Source organism: Girardinichthys multiradiatus, chromosome 13 (assembly GCF_021462225.1).
Source record: "Girardinichthys multiradiatus isolate DD_20200921_A chromosome 13, DD_fGirMul_XY1, whole genome shotgun sequence".
Taxonomy (NCBI): Eukaryota; Metazoa; Chordata; class Actinopteri; order Cyprinodontiformes; family Goodeidae; genus Girardinichthys; species Girardinichthys multiradiatus.
Window position 1 is genome coordinate 29,133,644 of NC_061806.1, and position 16,527 is coordinate 29,150,170.

Genomic DNA, 16,527 nt, shown 5'->3' on the forward strand with positions numbered 1-16,527 from the left:
AAACATTATTGATATAATTCATTCATTCAACAACTTTATGACATAGATAAATATCAGTTCACAAACACAACGTAAAATAATTTAAAAGTCATTTTAAATGTTTTATTGTTAATTTACATTTTATTAAAAATATGTCCTTATTCTCTGGATCCCTGGATTGGATTTCTAACAAACATTACTGACTCTCTTATGCAACTGAAGCCTCTGGAAGAGATTTAACCTGTAAAATCTGTATTTTAAAGCACCTAAACATGTGTCCATTTTCATCAAATTACTGTCAGAGTTCAACTGAAAACAAACCACCCTGCAGCAAATACTTTCCAAAAATAACTGTGTTCAAATGTGCAGAAGCTGCTGCAGACAAGCAGGAGAGGGTTTAAAAATAAAGGTTTCCTGGCATGAAACTTTCTAACTGCTCTCGTCTTTCTCTTTGTGGTCACATCTGGGATTGCAGCAGTAATTGGACCTGGAAGAACCGCTGAAACTGCTTAGCTGAGCAACAGACATTAGTCAGCACCACCAACTGAGATAAAACACCTCTTCGCTCTCAACTTCTGTCCATCTTGTTCTTTGAAACGCCTCAATTTATTTATTTTATGCTAAGAACTATTAAACATTAACTATTGTCTGAGATGAACTTAACCAGAAATGACAAACATGAGTAAAAACACAGTTAGAAGGAGCTTAGCTGTTAGGACTGACAGCGGGCAAATAAAAGTAATCAACGTAAATAATAATTTTAAAAAACGTGGCTGTCCTTCCTCTTTGTTAGAGATAAATGGGAATGACCCACCGCTGTCTTCATTCCCCCCCCCCAAAAACATTTAGTTTAAACAAACAAGTTAACTTAGAAAAAAGAAAGGGCCAATTGGGAATATTAAATGAACCCATTGTGTAAGTACGTGCTATAATCTCAGGGTCAGGGTCAGTGAGAGGGTCAAGGTATAAACGAGAAAGATGAAGGTGCTCAGCAGAGGAAGGACCACAAACTGGAGGAGGAAAAGACATTTCATGACAAACAAGAGAAAGAAAGATGGGCCACAGGTAAAATCTTTTACACAATGAAAAAAATTAAATACTGTTTGAATTTATTTTTTTATTTAAATGATAAATTAAAAAAACTCCCACCTCAGATACATTTTAGCATTTAATATATCTTAATGAATCTAATTTAAAGCAGGGTCAGAAGCACAAAGCAGCTGATTGAGTTGTATGTTTAAAGACAGCCCGCAGTTACTTGATCAAACCAGAAGGTGGCAGCCTTCTCTTGAAATTGATCAGGTGGAGTTTGTGTCTCCAGCGAACAATCAGTACCAAGGCGCGCAAAAAGACTCCGTTAAATTTGGTCAAATGTAGAAATTTTAAATTCCAGGAGGAGAAAACAAATAAATTTTTAATATAAAGACATAACATTTCTGATTTAATGTAAAACATAAACAGCTTCAAATCTAACAGGGCTGTAAATCTAATATCCTAGATGTAAAGGAGACAAATTCAAGGAAATAATATTTACTAAAATTAATCAGGACAATATAACCTGGTGTATAGATTTTAAACTAGTAAGCTGAATAAGAGAAAAACTAATTATTATTTCCTGAATGAGTATCTATCATGTACATCTCTCAACCCTACTGCGTATCATTGCTTTTATAGAACATAATATTGTAGATTTTATGACTCAGATATTTACAGCCATAATCAGCGCAGCTTCCATACTTCAAACATAAAAGATTTTATTCAAAATAGAAATATGTGATTCTTTTACTTCGTTTCTGCACCCAAACAGAAGAATCCCCTCATGATCTTTCCCACCTTTCCCATCTTTTTACCGGCCCTGAACTCTTCAAACTGTGTTCCTCTCATAAATCCCTGCCCTATTCATCCATCTTGACCCCAAATCCGAAAGTCAAACTGTTTTACTGTTTTTTCTCTTTTAAATCTGACTTTATTTTTAGTTTTGATATGTTTTTGATTCTGTTTCATTGGTTTGAACCTCCAGTTTTCACCTGAACACACTCCTCCAACCTGATGTCTTTCAGCAGTTCTTTAAAATAACAAACACACCCAGTGAGGCAAGGGGGGCAGATGATGTATCTGTCCGGTTGCATTGGGAGGACCAGCCTGGTTGTGTGTTGTAGTAGACGAGGTGGGCTGGGGGGGCAGGATGGCTTGAGGGGGTCCTAAACTCAGCGCCCTTCCCCTTCACCCTCTTCTCCTTCTTTCTGTCCACCCACCCCGCCCCGGTCACGCCTGTCAGGGGCCGGTGACAGACGGCGCGTGGGTTCGTGTGTGTGAACTAAAGGGGGGGGGTTTGTTGGAGCTGTTTGGCGTGTGGATGTCAAAGGTCAGGCACATGGTCCCTGCCACCTCGCGCTTCATACTCACAAGCTGCCTCCCTTTTCCACCTGTCCCCCCCTGCTCCCCCCGTCATGTAACATTCAGCGCTGAGCTGGAAGAACAGCCTCGGCGCCAACGAGCAGAAAATCTGCTGCCAAGGAAAATCAAGGAAGAGAACTTTATTTCCAACTAATTTAACTCTTTCCTTCACTAACTCACTCCAGCTTCCTCATTTTATTGCTTTATTTAATGTTAGGGACAAAATCAGGATTTGAAACCTTTCACGTTAGAAAACAAAAATACCCCAGAAACTGTTAAATGTTTTATTATTGATTATTATTAACTGAAACATGATTCTGTAAAAATAAAATCATCTTTTACAATCATTTTATAAATGAAATGTATGTGTTATTTCAATTCGGTTCGCATGAAAGAAATTTCCTTCAATAAGAGAAAGCTTAAATAAAGTATAAAACAGCAGGTTCTGGTCTGTTTTTTTTAGGTGAAATAAAACTGTATTCAATTATTTTATTCACTCCTTTTCTTTTGTCCTACTTTTAATGAAGATGAAGGCATTAATACGTTTTTCCAAATTTGATGTTGATAACAGCAAATTGGAAACAAAAGGTTGAAATCTAAATCCTCCTAATTAAATTAAACTAGTTAACATGAGTCTTAAAGATCTGGTGAGCTGCTTTTAAACATATATTTATGTTTCTATTTTCTAGCAGGACTGACGTTATTGTTCTGTTTTTAACGACCATATTTGGTCAGTTAGCTCACAGGAAGAACATGAAAGCACATTTGTTCGGATTCGCTTTTGTTTTCTGTCAGATGTGAATCATCAGCACATATACTAACAAAAACTGCTTTATTTCAAATGAATCCACCGATTACTGTTTCATATAATCAGAAGCCATGATTATAAACAGCCAGAGTTAGCAGTAACTAGATTCAGAGGTTGTTGATTTGTTTTGTGCTCCTGAAATTTTTTTTATTTTTTTTTTATTGCTGACCTTTTAAATCCAAAACCAACACATGGGTCTTACATTTCTGAATTTGTTGTAATAACCAAACATGAATTTATCAGATTTTTCTCTAAATCAGAGCTCCATGTGCAGGCCTGGTTTCCTGAAGAGAAACATCCTCCTGGAGTAACTGACTCCCACTGACTGTAAGCTTTTTGTTTTTGGATAAATGGTGAGCATATTAAACGATGAAAATAATGGAAAGTCTGTAGATGTAACGGTTTAATCTCAGGTAGGCAATCAGATTTAATTATAATGTAATCCAGATTAACACAAACTGTTTTTACTCTTGCATAGAAGTTTGATCCAGATCTGTTCCTTGCTTCTGATATTTATGTCCAGCATCATGTCGGACCTCTCCACATTATTTATAATTCATAAAAAAATGGCTGCCTTCCATCACTTTCAGCCTCTTATAACCCGTCAGTGCTCCTCTCTTTAAGGCAAGAAAAACCTCTAAAATATCCTTCACATGACTTCAGAAATGATCTATTAAGCTTTATTTTGTGCCAAAGGTGAAGTTTGCTGCATGCTTAAAACATTGAAAGCTAACTGCTATTGCGCTGGATGAACCAGAAGGTTGTCAGTTTGATTCCAACTCCTCTTCACCACATTCTGAAACGTCGTTAGGCAAAGCACTTTATCATGACCTGTGAAAGGTCGAGTGTGTATTCAGAGTAAAACACTGTGGGCTCAGTTGCACAATAAAAGATGTTAGAAAAAAGCATTTTGTGTAAATCCAACCAAAACAAATTTAGGTGGAAATGAAAACAAAAATAATTTCTTAAAAAATCTTATTTGGCATAAAAGAAAAAAATGGAATTTATTTGAAAAACGTGCTTTCTATTTAAATCTTTAGAATAAAAAAAATACATGAATGAAATAAAACTTTGTTTAGTTGCTTTAGACCAAATTAAGCTTTTCTGCATTAATTTAAATTCATCACATTCTGCAGATGTTTGCGTTTTATTTCCACTTCAGGCCTTGGTTCTCTAAGAGCGTCAGGATTGGTCTCCGTCTTGCCGGCCTTCGGTCCGTCTCAGCCTGACGTTATTTTGACAGATTGGTTTTTGGTTTTGCCATCGGGCTTCAGCGTCAAGGTAAACCAGATTATTTCTGCCTCTGAGAGACATTTGTATCATTACAGCCACAGTTAGTGTCTCTCTCCCCCTCTGAGTTGTAATTTTTTCCCAATTTCTCAAACAGTCCCTCCCACACCTCCCATCCTCCCCCTGCAGCAGTGGTCAGTGGCGGCGGTCGTGGCGCCACTGGACAGCGTGAACGCAGGACACATGGACCCGTTGCCAGGCAACAGCAGTGCAGGATCGGTGTGTGTGTGCATGCGTGTGAACAGGGCTTCTGCTCGGATGTTGTGTGTGTACCTGTGAAAGTGTTAATCATTAAGAATAAGCATGTTTCTCTGCCTGCAGGTGCCGAAGTGGAGCAAACAAAGTCCTGCATGTTGATGTCTGCTACTTGCAGCTGAACAGGATTACATATATTTTTATTTAATTTCAGATGACGTTCAGTCACAACATAAACAAAGCCTCTTCTTTTTAAGCCCTAATGTGTTGAAGAACACCAGAACAAACTCAGGTAAAGGCTAAGGATGCAGTCAGCCAGAGATCATATCTTCCAGTTTTCCCATGACCGGCCCTGATTGGTGGTCGGCAGGTCGGAAAAATCTGATTTATTCCAATTCATTAAATGCTTCAAAGCTAAGAACTGTTTCCAGCCTAGAAACACAACAACCAACAGGATGCAGTTTTATAAAAGACGAAGGTTAGGGACACAATCTTTGATGTTTAAGTGTAGATAAAATTACAATTCATTCACGTGTTGTTGGGTTTCTCTATCAAGCACATTTTCTTTCACTTGTATGTATTAAATCATGAGAAAAACCAGAATAAACACATCAGACTGCATAGAAACTGGTAATCAGTATCAACCAGGAAAAGCCTGACCGGTGCATTTCTAGCTCAGATCTGCATGATGATCTTCCTGCTGAGCAGCTGAGGACTTTTTTAAACCTAAATATTGACTCCTCCACCTCCTCAGGAAGCATCAGCAGTTTAGAAGAAGCTGCCTGGGAGAGAAGGAGTGAACTCATGTTTGGATGATGATTTGTGGAGGAGTTTCTTTGACTTTTAAATTGAATCTCTTACGTGCTGTACATGTGTGCATCTGCTTGCATGCTCGCTCACGTGCACGCTCACGTGCACAGGTGTGAGCACTTTCTGATATGTCTCCAGAGTGTTTATTATATCCGATACAGTACCTCTTTCTCGCACCACATATTTCTGTGCCGATCGATTCCTCTGACTCCCGACAAGACAATAATCGCACCTCCCTCCCTCTCTCCTTCTCTCCACCATTATTACTGCCCTCCCCGAGGAGCACAATGCAGGGATGAAGGGATAAAAACACAGAAATGAAGGGAGGGAGAACAAGGGGAAGAAGGAAATGGCCACTGTGTGGTACTTCCTTCTCCCAGGATCTCAGTGTTGAGGTGCAAAGATGGAGGCTGGGAGTGGGCTGGGAAAGGTGCAAACTTTGGAGAATAATGGCGGACACAGTGAGACCCAACAGAAGTGCTTTTGAACATCAGAAGTAAAAGGATGGGAAACTGGCAAAGATGGATGATGATGGAGCAAACAGGGAAAGGACGGGGATGGAGCAGCAGGAAGAGAAAATCAGAAAATAAAATAATAAACAGACAGCAAACAATAGGCGGTGAACAGAATGTCTGCTTAATGGACATTTAAAAGAAAATGACACCAAAACTTGGAAAAAAAAAAGATGCCAAGAGAAAGTGGAGGTGGGAAATTAAAAAAAAAAAAGCTAATAAATACAAATCTGACAAATACAAAGAATCAAATTTGGAATAAACTGAAGAGGAAAGTATGAAATGGAAAAAAAAAAGGTAAAATCAGTGTGATTAGAGCAGAGTGAGCCCCAGCGTGACGGAGCGTCCTTGCAGGAAATAGCAGGAAGGAGAGGATGGTGACAATTGGACTAACAAAGACACACAGCCTCGCCTTGATGATCCGTGTGTGAGGGACTGGATGAGGAGGGAGGGGGCAGATTGTGTGCAACAGAGTAAATGACAAAAAGAACCGACGGGGTGGACAGAGAAATGACTGAAAAATGAGACACGCGTCTGGGTGGAGGAAAGGAGGAAATAAAAGGCCTCGATGAAAGACCTGCAAGATGGGAATCACATCCAAAGGGATTCAAATCAGGAATAAATCCTAATAATTTACCTTTCACTCAAATAAAAATCTAACTCCCAAAGATAAAACAACTGAATAAAAATGCTCAGAATGAAATAGAATAAAAGTGTCTGGATGAACTGGTTGTAATCTTTAGACTGAGTCCAAGCTGGAATCCAGCAGCTTGACCAGCAACATGGAAGCTGAGAGGAGATCTCATGAGCACGAGAAGGGCCGAATTTTCTTCGCCCCAAAAGAAGATTGTATTATTTTTCAATCTGGGCTTATAAGGTTGTCATGTGACCGCAGGGATATTTATGTTTCAACTATTTGGATTGAGGCGGAAAATCCGAGCAGTGTGTGAACAAACAAAGCCTGGAAAATGAAGGCTGTTTTTCCTGATACAGGATTTGGATCTTTTTACCTCCATACATCAGGTTTGGAGGTTTGTGCAGCTCCACAGGTACAAGCAAACGTATAAATGTATGAATGTATGAATGAATGAATGAATGAATGAATGAGATGAGTTGGGCCTGTCGTCCTCTCTCGGAGCTGTGGACATCCAGTGATCTATAGAGTGAGCTGCGGGCCATTAGACAACCGGGTTTACAGCTTTATCGATTGGACCCGACTTAAATTGGCTCCCAATTAAACAGAGCACTTATTTGACCTCTCTACCCCTTCCTGTCCTCTCCTTTCCTGTGCCGTTAAATTTCCTCCACCTCCGACGATCTGAGCTCCTCTCCTTCGACACATCCATCTCTCTCTCAGCATAATACCTCCACTCCCTTCCCCCCCTCATCTGTGGCCATCACCCCATCCCCACCCTCTGTTAGAAGCACCTACACCCCCCATCTATTTAAACCTGGCTCTTTCATCATACAGAGCTGCTCTCCTGCTTCCTCTCCCTGTCCTTTTCCCCACCTTTCCTCCGATGTGATCTTTGCTCCGCTTCTCTCTTACACTTTCTCTCAGTCAATCCGTCAATCTCTCTTTAAATAACAATGATGAATTATTAAGCGTATTTATTCAAACAGCATTAATTATAAAGTACAAGCAGGTCAGAAGGGACGGAGAAGCAGAAGAAGTAGAGTATTTGGAGGAAAGGTGGAGGTGATTTGTGGTTAGGGCTGAAAATTGGGGAGAGAAAGAAGACGAGGGAGGTGAAAGAGGGGGTTAGGAAATTGGTGTGGCTAGCGGAACAGCTCCTCACCCTCCCTCCCCCCGTCCTTCCCTTGCCTTCCCCGCTCTGCTTTGTATTCTGTGGAGATGACAGGGGGAAAGCTTTATTGCTCTGAGTTTGTATCGATCGGGGCCCCACAGAGGGGGTAGCCAGAACCACGCACAATGGAGGCCCTTTCGCAAAGGCCGCCGATTGCTGCCTGCAGCCCCCACCTCACATGCACACCCGCTCCCTCCTTTTTTGTGCGAAAATTGCTGCCTCCTCTTTCTGGTTTGGAGAGGTCAAGAGACAAAGCGCTGTGGCTTTCATTTACCCGCGTGCAACATCGGCTCAGAAAGCCTGAAACCAAGAGCCGAAAGTGTAAATGAAAGCGTGATCTCACTCTAAAAACATGCACACGCTGAGGTGAAACATATCTGCCCGAAGTGCATGAACATGCCCACATGAAGCAGCAGGCAAACACGCACAGATATACACACACAGCAAAAGCACAAACCCCGGCTGCAGGGCTGAGCTGCTGTCCCGACCGGAGCTGCATCAGAAATCCCTAATCTGGGAGCGTGACCGTCCTCAGTTCCAGCAGCCAGGGATCAGGATGCTCCGGGCAGATTCCAAATTTAAGGATGAGATGGGAAGGGGATACAGGTTTCTGAAATCACCCCTAGGGGTGGAAGAATGGTTTGGAGCATAGAAGGGCAGGGATGAGGAGAGGGAAGTCGAGTGGTATGATTTACCCCCCTGTGCTCTCCTCACTGTGAACCAAACCTCTCAGCATTTCATGGAGCAGAGGACCACAAGAGGGTTCCTCAGTCTTATCTTTAGTCTTATAAACACAGTTTTAGGTGGAAATAGACTTGTTCTCCTATGAGATTCTAACAGTATGATAACCTGGAGTAAAACTATCACAGTTTCACAGCAACAACCTGAAATAAAAATGTTTAACATGATATAACTGCTTCTATTTAGGAAAGAAAAACGTACTCCTACTGCAGCTAAAGAAATCTCATTTAATGATTATAGTTTTAACTAATATATAAAACATTTAGCTATTTTTTGTACAGACGGACCAAAGCAGAAATAACACCTATTCAGTATTGGTTTAAAGTAGCTCCTTTAGTTCACATTCCATGGTTGTTTGTGTCTCTCATCACTGAAAATATTTCCTAACAGACATGTTTTTTGTCTTAAGCATGGAGAACATGTAGGAGCATTCTTTCAGCCAGCTGACTGGCAATGCAGAGCAATAGGTGGGGGAGGGGCAACGTTAAACCACTCTATGACCCATACAGCTGACTGACACATTCTGAAGCATCTCATTAAAAGGATTTTATACCGTAGGAACAAAATGACAAAGTTTTGGCAGTTTTCTTTATTTTTATTATAATGTATCATATAATAAAATCTACATCTGCTCTTTGCATCAAGGTCTGTAAAAGTTAATCTAAACTACCAAATAACTCATTGGCTTTCAGATCATAAATGCACAGCACCACTTTATTGCTATCAGTCAATCTTCTATTATTGAAATATTGCTGATTTTACAATTTGATATATTGTGCAACTTTAGATCTGAGTGTGAAGATCAGTAAGAGCAACAGGAAGTTGATTTGCACGGATCTGTTCTAATTAAATTATTTAACCAATAGGCCTTTTTGTATATCTGCCAGTTAATTAGCTTAACTTGCAGCGTTTATGAAGAGAGAAGTTGGGAAATATTTAGGATCTCAGAGGGAAGTGTCATCTGCATGATTCACGAGATTATAAAAAACATTTAATTATGATATTAATGCTTAATTTTGCAATAATAACCATGGTTGTGAATAACTCATATTTTACTCACTCATCCTTTGTTTGCAATGTCCCAACGCCCCCGTTGCTCTGTGAGCGTCAGCTTCACAGCTACTACGACCCAATGGTCTGACATTTTATTAGCGTGCACAGCGTGACTGCATGGCATCAAAGCACAACAGTTCACCAAATACTGCTTTATGATATCAGGAATGCGCACACTGATGCTGCAATTCATGCAACTCTAGAGCTGAGGACTAAATGTGAGGGTCAGTTAGTTCGCTTGCATCTGTTTTATTTTTATATTTCCATCCAATAAGTTTTGTAAAACAGTCTTTAAAATGACCACACTGTGATTAGAAATACTTGTTTGTTTCATTTTATGTGACTAACAGGCAGCATTTATTATGGGAAATTAATGAAAGAAAAGGACAGATTTTAATTTTATTTCTTTCCGTATTTCAAAATCAGGATTTATTTTATGAACTTAAGAATTTGAATCCTGATGAATTATGTAATGGAACTGAATTATTTTAGTTTTAGATTTTTTCATAAAGTACTGAGATTTATCAGTGTATAACTCATTGTAATCAAGGTTTTTGGTTTTCTTGGTTAGTGATGTAATTACAGTTTTATACATGTATTTTGTGTGGGTATTTAGTGAATTATGAATATTGTCTGATTATATTATATTAATAGTTATTGATTTGTTTACATGTTTGAAGTAAACACTCAGCAGGATTGAGGGAGGATCCTGAAGAGCTTACAGACCAATCAAGCCAAAATGTTGATGAGGACAGTTTTATTCCCAGAGAGAGGCAAGAATATGCAAACAGAGAACATTTTACTTTCATTATTTTCCTGATCTAACGTCCTAACATTCTCAAAAAAAGTTTGGATATTTCATTTCAAATCTTCTGCAGAGATCCCAGAATCATCCGTAGCCTCCTGGCCACCATCACTGCCTTCCACTCAACAAACTCCATTTTGTCGACGAGGGCCGAACGAATCGGCGTGCCAACCGTGGAGAGAGACGGACGGATAAAAAAATGGACGGCCGGAGGCAAGAATGAGCGCTCAAGGCCACAGCGTTCCGACCCCCCTGCTTCTTGGACTGTTTGGCTTCAGAGTGGCTGTTATCTCTCTATTTTTACACTCCTTCCATCAACCGACCGCCCCAGACCCACTCATGTTCACTCACCAAATGACACATGGACACACACACACTCACACACACACACAGATTACAGATGTAGACAACGAGCGTGGTGCTGTGAGGCCATTGTGAGTCATAAAGCGAGTTTGGAGGCACTCTGTAACCTTTTCCAGAATCTTTCCAGCTGTTCAATCAGACGTTTGATTACAAATTATTTTCTTTATTTTAGAAATGTTTCTCTGAAAATGCCGAACCTTTGCTTTGCTTTATTTTCTGAGGACATTTTGTCTGTTTTACATCTAACTTTATTTAATCCTTTTGGGAAAAGAAAAACCCAAATGATAAAAGCTTCAAGCACATCAAGGTCACTTTTTTCAGTTGATTTTTGAATAAAAGCATTTTATTTATTCTCTTTAGAACTACTTCAATACTTCATAGAGAAAACATTTTTATTAACTGATTGTGTGAAAGAGCCTGTTTGAATTCTTTGAATCTATTTTTCTGAAGATAATAAAGACAGATATGATGAAAAAGGGCTCTGAAATAATCACAACAGCAGGGTGAGGGCAACAGACCTAACACACACACACAAAGCCACAATTACAGGCATCCAGGGCAGAGATAATTACAACCACACAGAACATGGGTGTGTGTCGGTGTCATTGTATGGATCAGATCCGCAGGGGCTAGACTATACAATAACAACCAATTTAATGGAAAAGTCTATCTTTTTCTGGTTGGAATTTTATTGTGTGTTCAGACTGTAGCACAACGGGAAAGTCAGCGTGACGCCATTATACGTTCCCACAGCAATAATACATTGAACACCATGTTTGTCTTATCATTTGCACTATAATCAGGTCTTTTATTTCGCTGTGCATGTGTGTGTGTGTGTGTGTGTGAGGGAGCGCTCTGGTCTCTTTGCACGGCAGATGAAAGCATGGTAACACAAACTGCGTGACAACGGCGGCGTTCGAACGTGCAAGCACACACTGGTCGACGCTCGCCCCCTGCCTGGCTCACCGACCCACCACCATTTCACACCGCTGACCAGTACAAATTGGATAAGGGTCCATTTTCTCTGCACCAACAGACACACACGTTAAGTGCACACAAACACGTTGCACGCTCACACAAAAATGGCTCAAAATGGCTGAAATGCAGCAGTTAAGAGTGGGGCCTGTGGTGTGTGAAGGTACAGAGGAGGACAGGTGAGAAAAGGAAGGTGGATGTCCTATTCCTCATCTCTTCATCTTCAAACATCTCCAGAAATTCCATTGTAAAACTGGCTATAGAAACTGGAGGAAAAATAAACGTATGTGTTAAGTGTTAAACGTTTCACACGTCAGCATTTAAAGCCTAGGCTAAGTTGAATTGGCCATCATTAGTTGAGGTAACCTAGTTTTACAAGTTTAAAACAAAGACACTTTAAAATTAGCATTCAGAGGGAAAGCTTTACTCCTCCCAGGCATTAAAGCCTGAATTTGGAAGTAGCATTCAGTGCTAAAACTTTAATGTGTGGAAATAACAGAACCTAAACCCATATATGAACCTAAAGATTTGTTGTCATAAAAGACTTATGTTTTCATTGTGCCATTGCATATTTTCAGGGGCTTTGAAAACATTGTGTTATGTGGGTCAGAATGTGAGGAAATAAATGGGATTTTGTGGGACAAAAAGTGGTGATCTCCGGGTTTGAATAGTCCATGTTTACTGTGTTTAAAAGTGTGTAATTCACAGTGTCCTGCTGCGTCAGGACAGAGTTACGTAACTATCTTGTTTTATTTATTTTCATACCAAAAGATTAACTAACCATCTCGGATTGAAATTTCAATGCTCTTTAAGTGTGCCCACGTGCTCAAAGCAGGTCTTGCCGCCAGTTTCACTTTTAGGTTCAAGCATCTGGCATGCTGAGGTGAGAGAGCTTTCACAATTGCAGACAGCATAGCAGTGAGATCAATTAATGTTATTATTGTGCTTCTCTTGGCCATATCTAACTTCAGATTTTCTTAGAGGTTGGATTTTAAATTTTAAGGACTGTACCATAAAAATAAAAACAAAATATGAACTGCAGGATTATTGATACAGGTAGATATTAAAAAAATTACAAGATGATCCCTAAATGTATGCATCAAAGCCTGTGTCCCTAAACTTGATCCGAGTTTTCCTAAACTCAAAACAAAGCACCTCAAATTAAATCAATACTTTATTTATAAAGCACCTGAAAACAATGAGCGCAGGACCAAAGTTCTTTAAAGTTGAAATAAGTTACAAACAAAACATTCAACAGTGTTTAATAAAATAAAAACAAAATAAAAACATAAAAGCACACGATACACAAGTAACAGCCTTATATTATAGCAAAACAAGCTGCACGTTGATGCGTTATAGTCTAAGAATAGTGGGAGTTCTTCATTCTAATGCATTTAATGAAAAATCAGATTTTTCAGTAATTTACCATCCGATCTCCAATCAGAGCTGATTAAGGGGAAATTTGGTCGATTCCCATATCTGCTCAACTGATTGCAAGAATACCTGTTCTATTATCTGTTGATTACTGCCTCTATGATTTTAAAGGATATTTTTTTGAGCTTAAACTGTTCAGTTGTATGTGACCTTGCCTATTTTTTTTGTATGTCTAGAGCATTTTCAGCTTATTACCAATAGCCTTAAATATTTCTGCATCCTAATGATGTTGCTATGAAACCCAACTGATTAGGAGACATCTTTTTATACCTCAGACTATTATGCAGGGCTGTATTTACACCTCACTGACGTTTGTTTCCACCCTCCTCTCAGCTTCATATGGAGCTATGTAATTACAGTGTGACCCTGTTGTACCCCCCCTGTAGTGTCCAATTGTGTGGATTGATACCTGCATGCTAGGCAGGGCTCAAATATTTGCCGCTATGAGCAGGTCTGCTCTGGTGTTTCAACCTCCATGTTAGAACATAGAGCAAAAAACGATTAATGTGTTTCTTCTTCTATGCATTTATTTTCATCTGTACAAAAATGCATTATTTTTGGACCAATTCCTCAGAACTAGAGATGTTTATTCTAGCAAAACACTTTGTTATTAAAGTTTTTACACCCCTTTTACTGATTTTAATGCACTATAACTTAACCACATATAATCTTATTTCTTCTTCTTCTTTTTCTTTCGCCTTTTCCGTTTTAGGGGTTGCCACAGCAAGTTATCTGTCTCCATCTAACCCCATCTTCTGCATCTTCTACTCTCACACCCATTACTGTCATGTCCTCTTTCACTCCATCCATAAATCTCCTTTTCCTCTCCTCTTCTTCTGCCTGGCACTTCCAGCCTCAGCATCCTTCTACCGATATATGATCTTATTTCCTTAATATTTCTCAATAAAATGTAAGATATTGTCATAAATATGTATGATGTAGAAGTTTAAAGAGTTAAGAAAAAACATGCAGGAGTTAAACAGTATTTAACAACAAGCTGGCTCATAAAATTTAATGAATCCTTTTTAATCAATATGAATTTTCCTCTGGCGGGTGCTTATTGACAGCAGAATAAATTTATTGTATTTGTATTCAATGCTCTTGTCCTTCACTCAATAAAAACACAGGACAGCCTCTTAATGCTGTGAACCGTCCTTGGTTTTTATTGTCGTGTCTTATGTATAGGCTGCGCTGTACATTTTTATCACAATAACTGATTCTTTGTGTATCAGCTAATAGTTTATACCTGATGTAGCCACTGTGTGCAGGTTTATATTTAAAGAGTTCAGTCTCTAGGAGAGAGAGAGAAAGGAAATGCAGAAAATAAACATATTTACCTCATTTACGCTGTACTGCTTGACAAAGACATAATAATAAACATAAATAATAACGAGGTGTTTTTATGATAAAACCTTGCTAAGGTATGCTTTCCTAACATTTTGGGTTTGCATTCACCTTTCTGCTTACATGAAACTTATCGGATGCATTGGCTCTCACTTCTGCTTAATCGTTGTTTAATGTGATGATATCAGTCTGTATCCATTACAAAACATTCAATTACTACATTAGAAAAACAGAGGGAGGTAGAGGTTTTTAGATACATTTTTACTTCTCTGTGTGGGAAAACAAATATAATCAGTTTTATATGAAGATGCTGAATTTTCTAAAACTATAGCCATAAATAATTCACAGAACTTTCTGCTGATCAGCACTTTAATGGATATAAGCTTTCTATAATCCATTAATAGAATAAATGTCAGACACTGAACACAAGCCTCTGTACAAATAAATAAACTAATAAAATTAGCTACAATTAAACAGTTATCCAACACCAGGGGAATCATTAAACAAGAAAAAACAGCAACTCACTTAGTGACGAAAACCACAGTTTTTTTCTGCATAGCAGAGGCGACGTTACAGGAATGTTACAGTACAGAAATGTTGACATGTTTTTATTTATTTTTGATAAAATCAGTTGTGAGTTGTCTTAAAAGAAATACTATAAAATCATAGAAAGCCTCAAAAAATCATAAATGACAGGCAGTAACTGTAGAACAACACAGGCCCGTCAGGATGTTCTAGAAAGGCTCAACGGCACACATTTCTTCAAATTACAAACACAAGTCAGCTCAAACTGTTATTAATGACTGTGTTGAATCTGCTGCTGGATAACCTGATACTGAGCCTGAATCTGATATCTTTATATCTTGCAAATTTCTATATTGTTAAAAAACTGAGTAGAAATGGACTGAAACAAGATTTTACTAAGTAGTTTTAGTGGAGGTCAACTTCACAATTACTACAGTTTGATAAATTAGTTGAGGTTGGTGCCTTTTAACTTAGACAGTAGGGTTTTACCTGGGTTTGTGGTTTTACAGTATCTATGCTATTTTTTAAAAGGTGGATTTTACATAAAGTTATGTCAGAGGCTTAACATAAAAACCATTAAAAACATTAGGTAAAAAATAAATATGGCACCAAGTAATGAGGTAGATCTCACTTAACCATGTTTGGTTGGGAGTTGGCCTATATTTGAACATTTGTATATCTGTAAATTAGTATAACATAGTCTGTTTGAACCACAGAGGCCAGCCATGTGGCCCAGAGTGTTTACATTTGTTGACAGGGGCACACCGGGTTATATCTCACGGTAATCAATGAACAAGGGAACGAGAGGAGAGGAGGAGGGGGAGCAAGGCGATGGAGGAGGGAGGGAGGATAAAAATCGGTAAGGAAAGCAGGTTATCTCCTGTCATTAACGGAGGGATTCCCGCATGGAGGGGAGGGAGAGAGGGAGAGGGACTGGCGGGTGGTGTAAGGGAAAGACCTGGATTCATTGAGAAAAAACACAGCGTGTTTGGCATGAAGAGAAAGCAGACAATTATCTATATTGATTAAAGCCAGCCAGCCAGCACGGAGAAGACAGAAAACTATGGCTGGATCAATAGCGAGGGAGGAAAGGAAGGAGGGAGGAATGTAGGGCAGAGGAAGGAGGGATATCTGCAGACAGACGGGTTGGGGTAAAAGCTTTAGAACAGACGGGATGGGATGGGTTCGGAATATTAGCAGTGGATAAAGGAAGAAAATTGACTGAGGGACGACGAGGAATGAGATGAGTTGATGAAAAGATAACTGTCCGCAAGTGAGGAATGAGGTCAATAGATTCATCAGAGAGGGAGGTAAAGTGTTAATGAGGATGACAGGTGGATAACTGATGACTTAGCATATAACTGGTGGTCAGTGAGAGCAACTATCCCACAAGGTGATCGGATTTAGGATAGAAAAACTAAACAAGAGGGAAAGACAAGCCGAATGGAAAGTGACTGAGGAACAGGGTAGCTCAGCTTGGTATTGATA

General features: G+C 39.2%; 1 protein-coding gene across 15 annotated transcripts in view; it reads right to left on the reverse strand.

Moving 5' to 3' along the window:
• The window catches only part of LOC124878960 (POU domain, class 2, transcription factor 2), a 124,989-nt gene that overhangs the window by 40,421 nt on the left and 68,041 nt on the right, over positions 1-16,527 (reverse strand). The window lies entirely within an intron of this gene.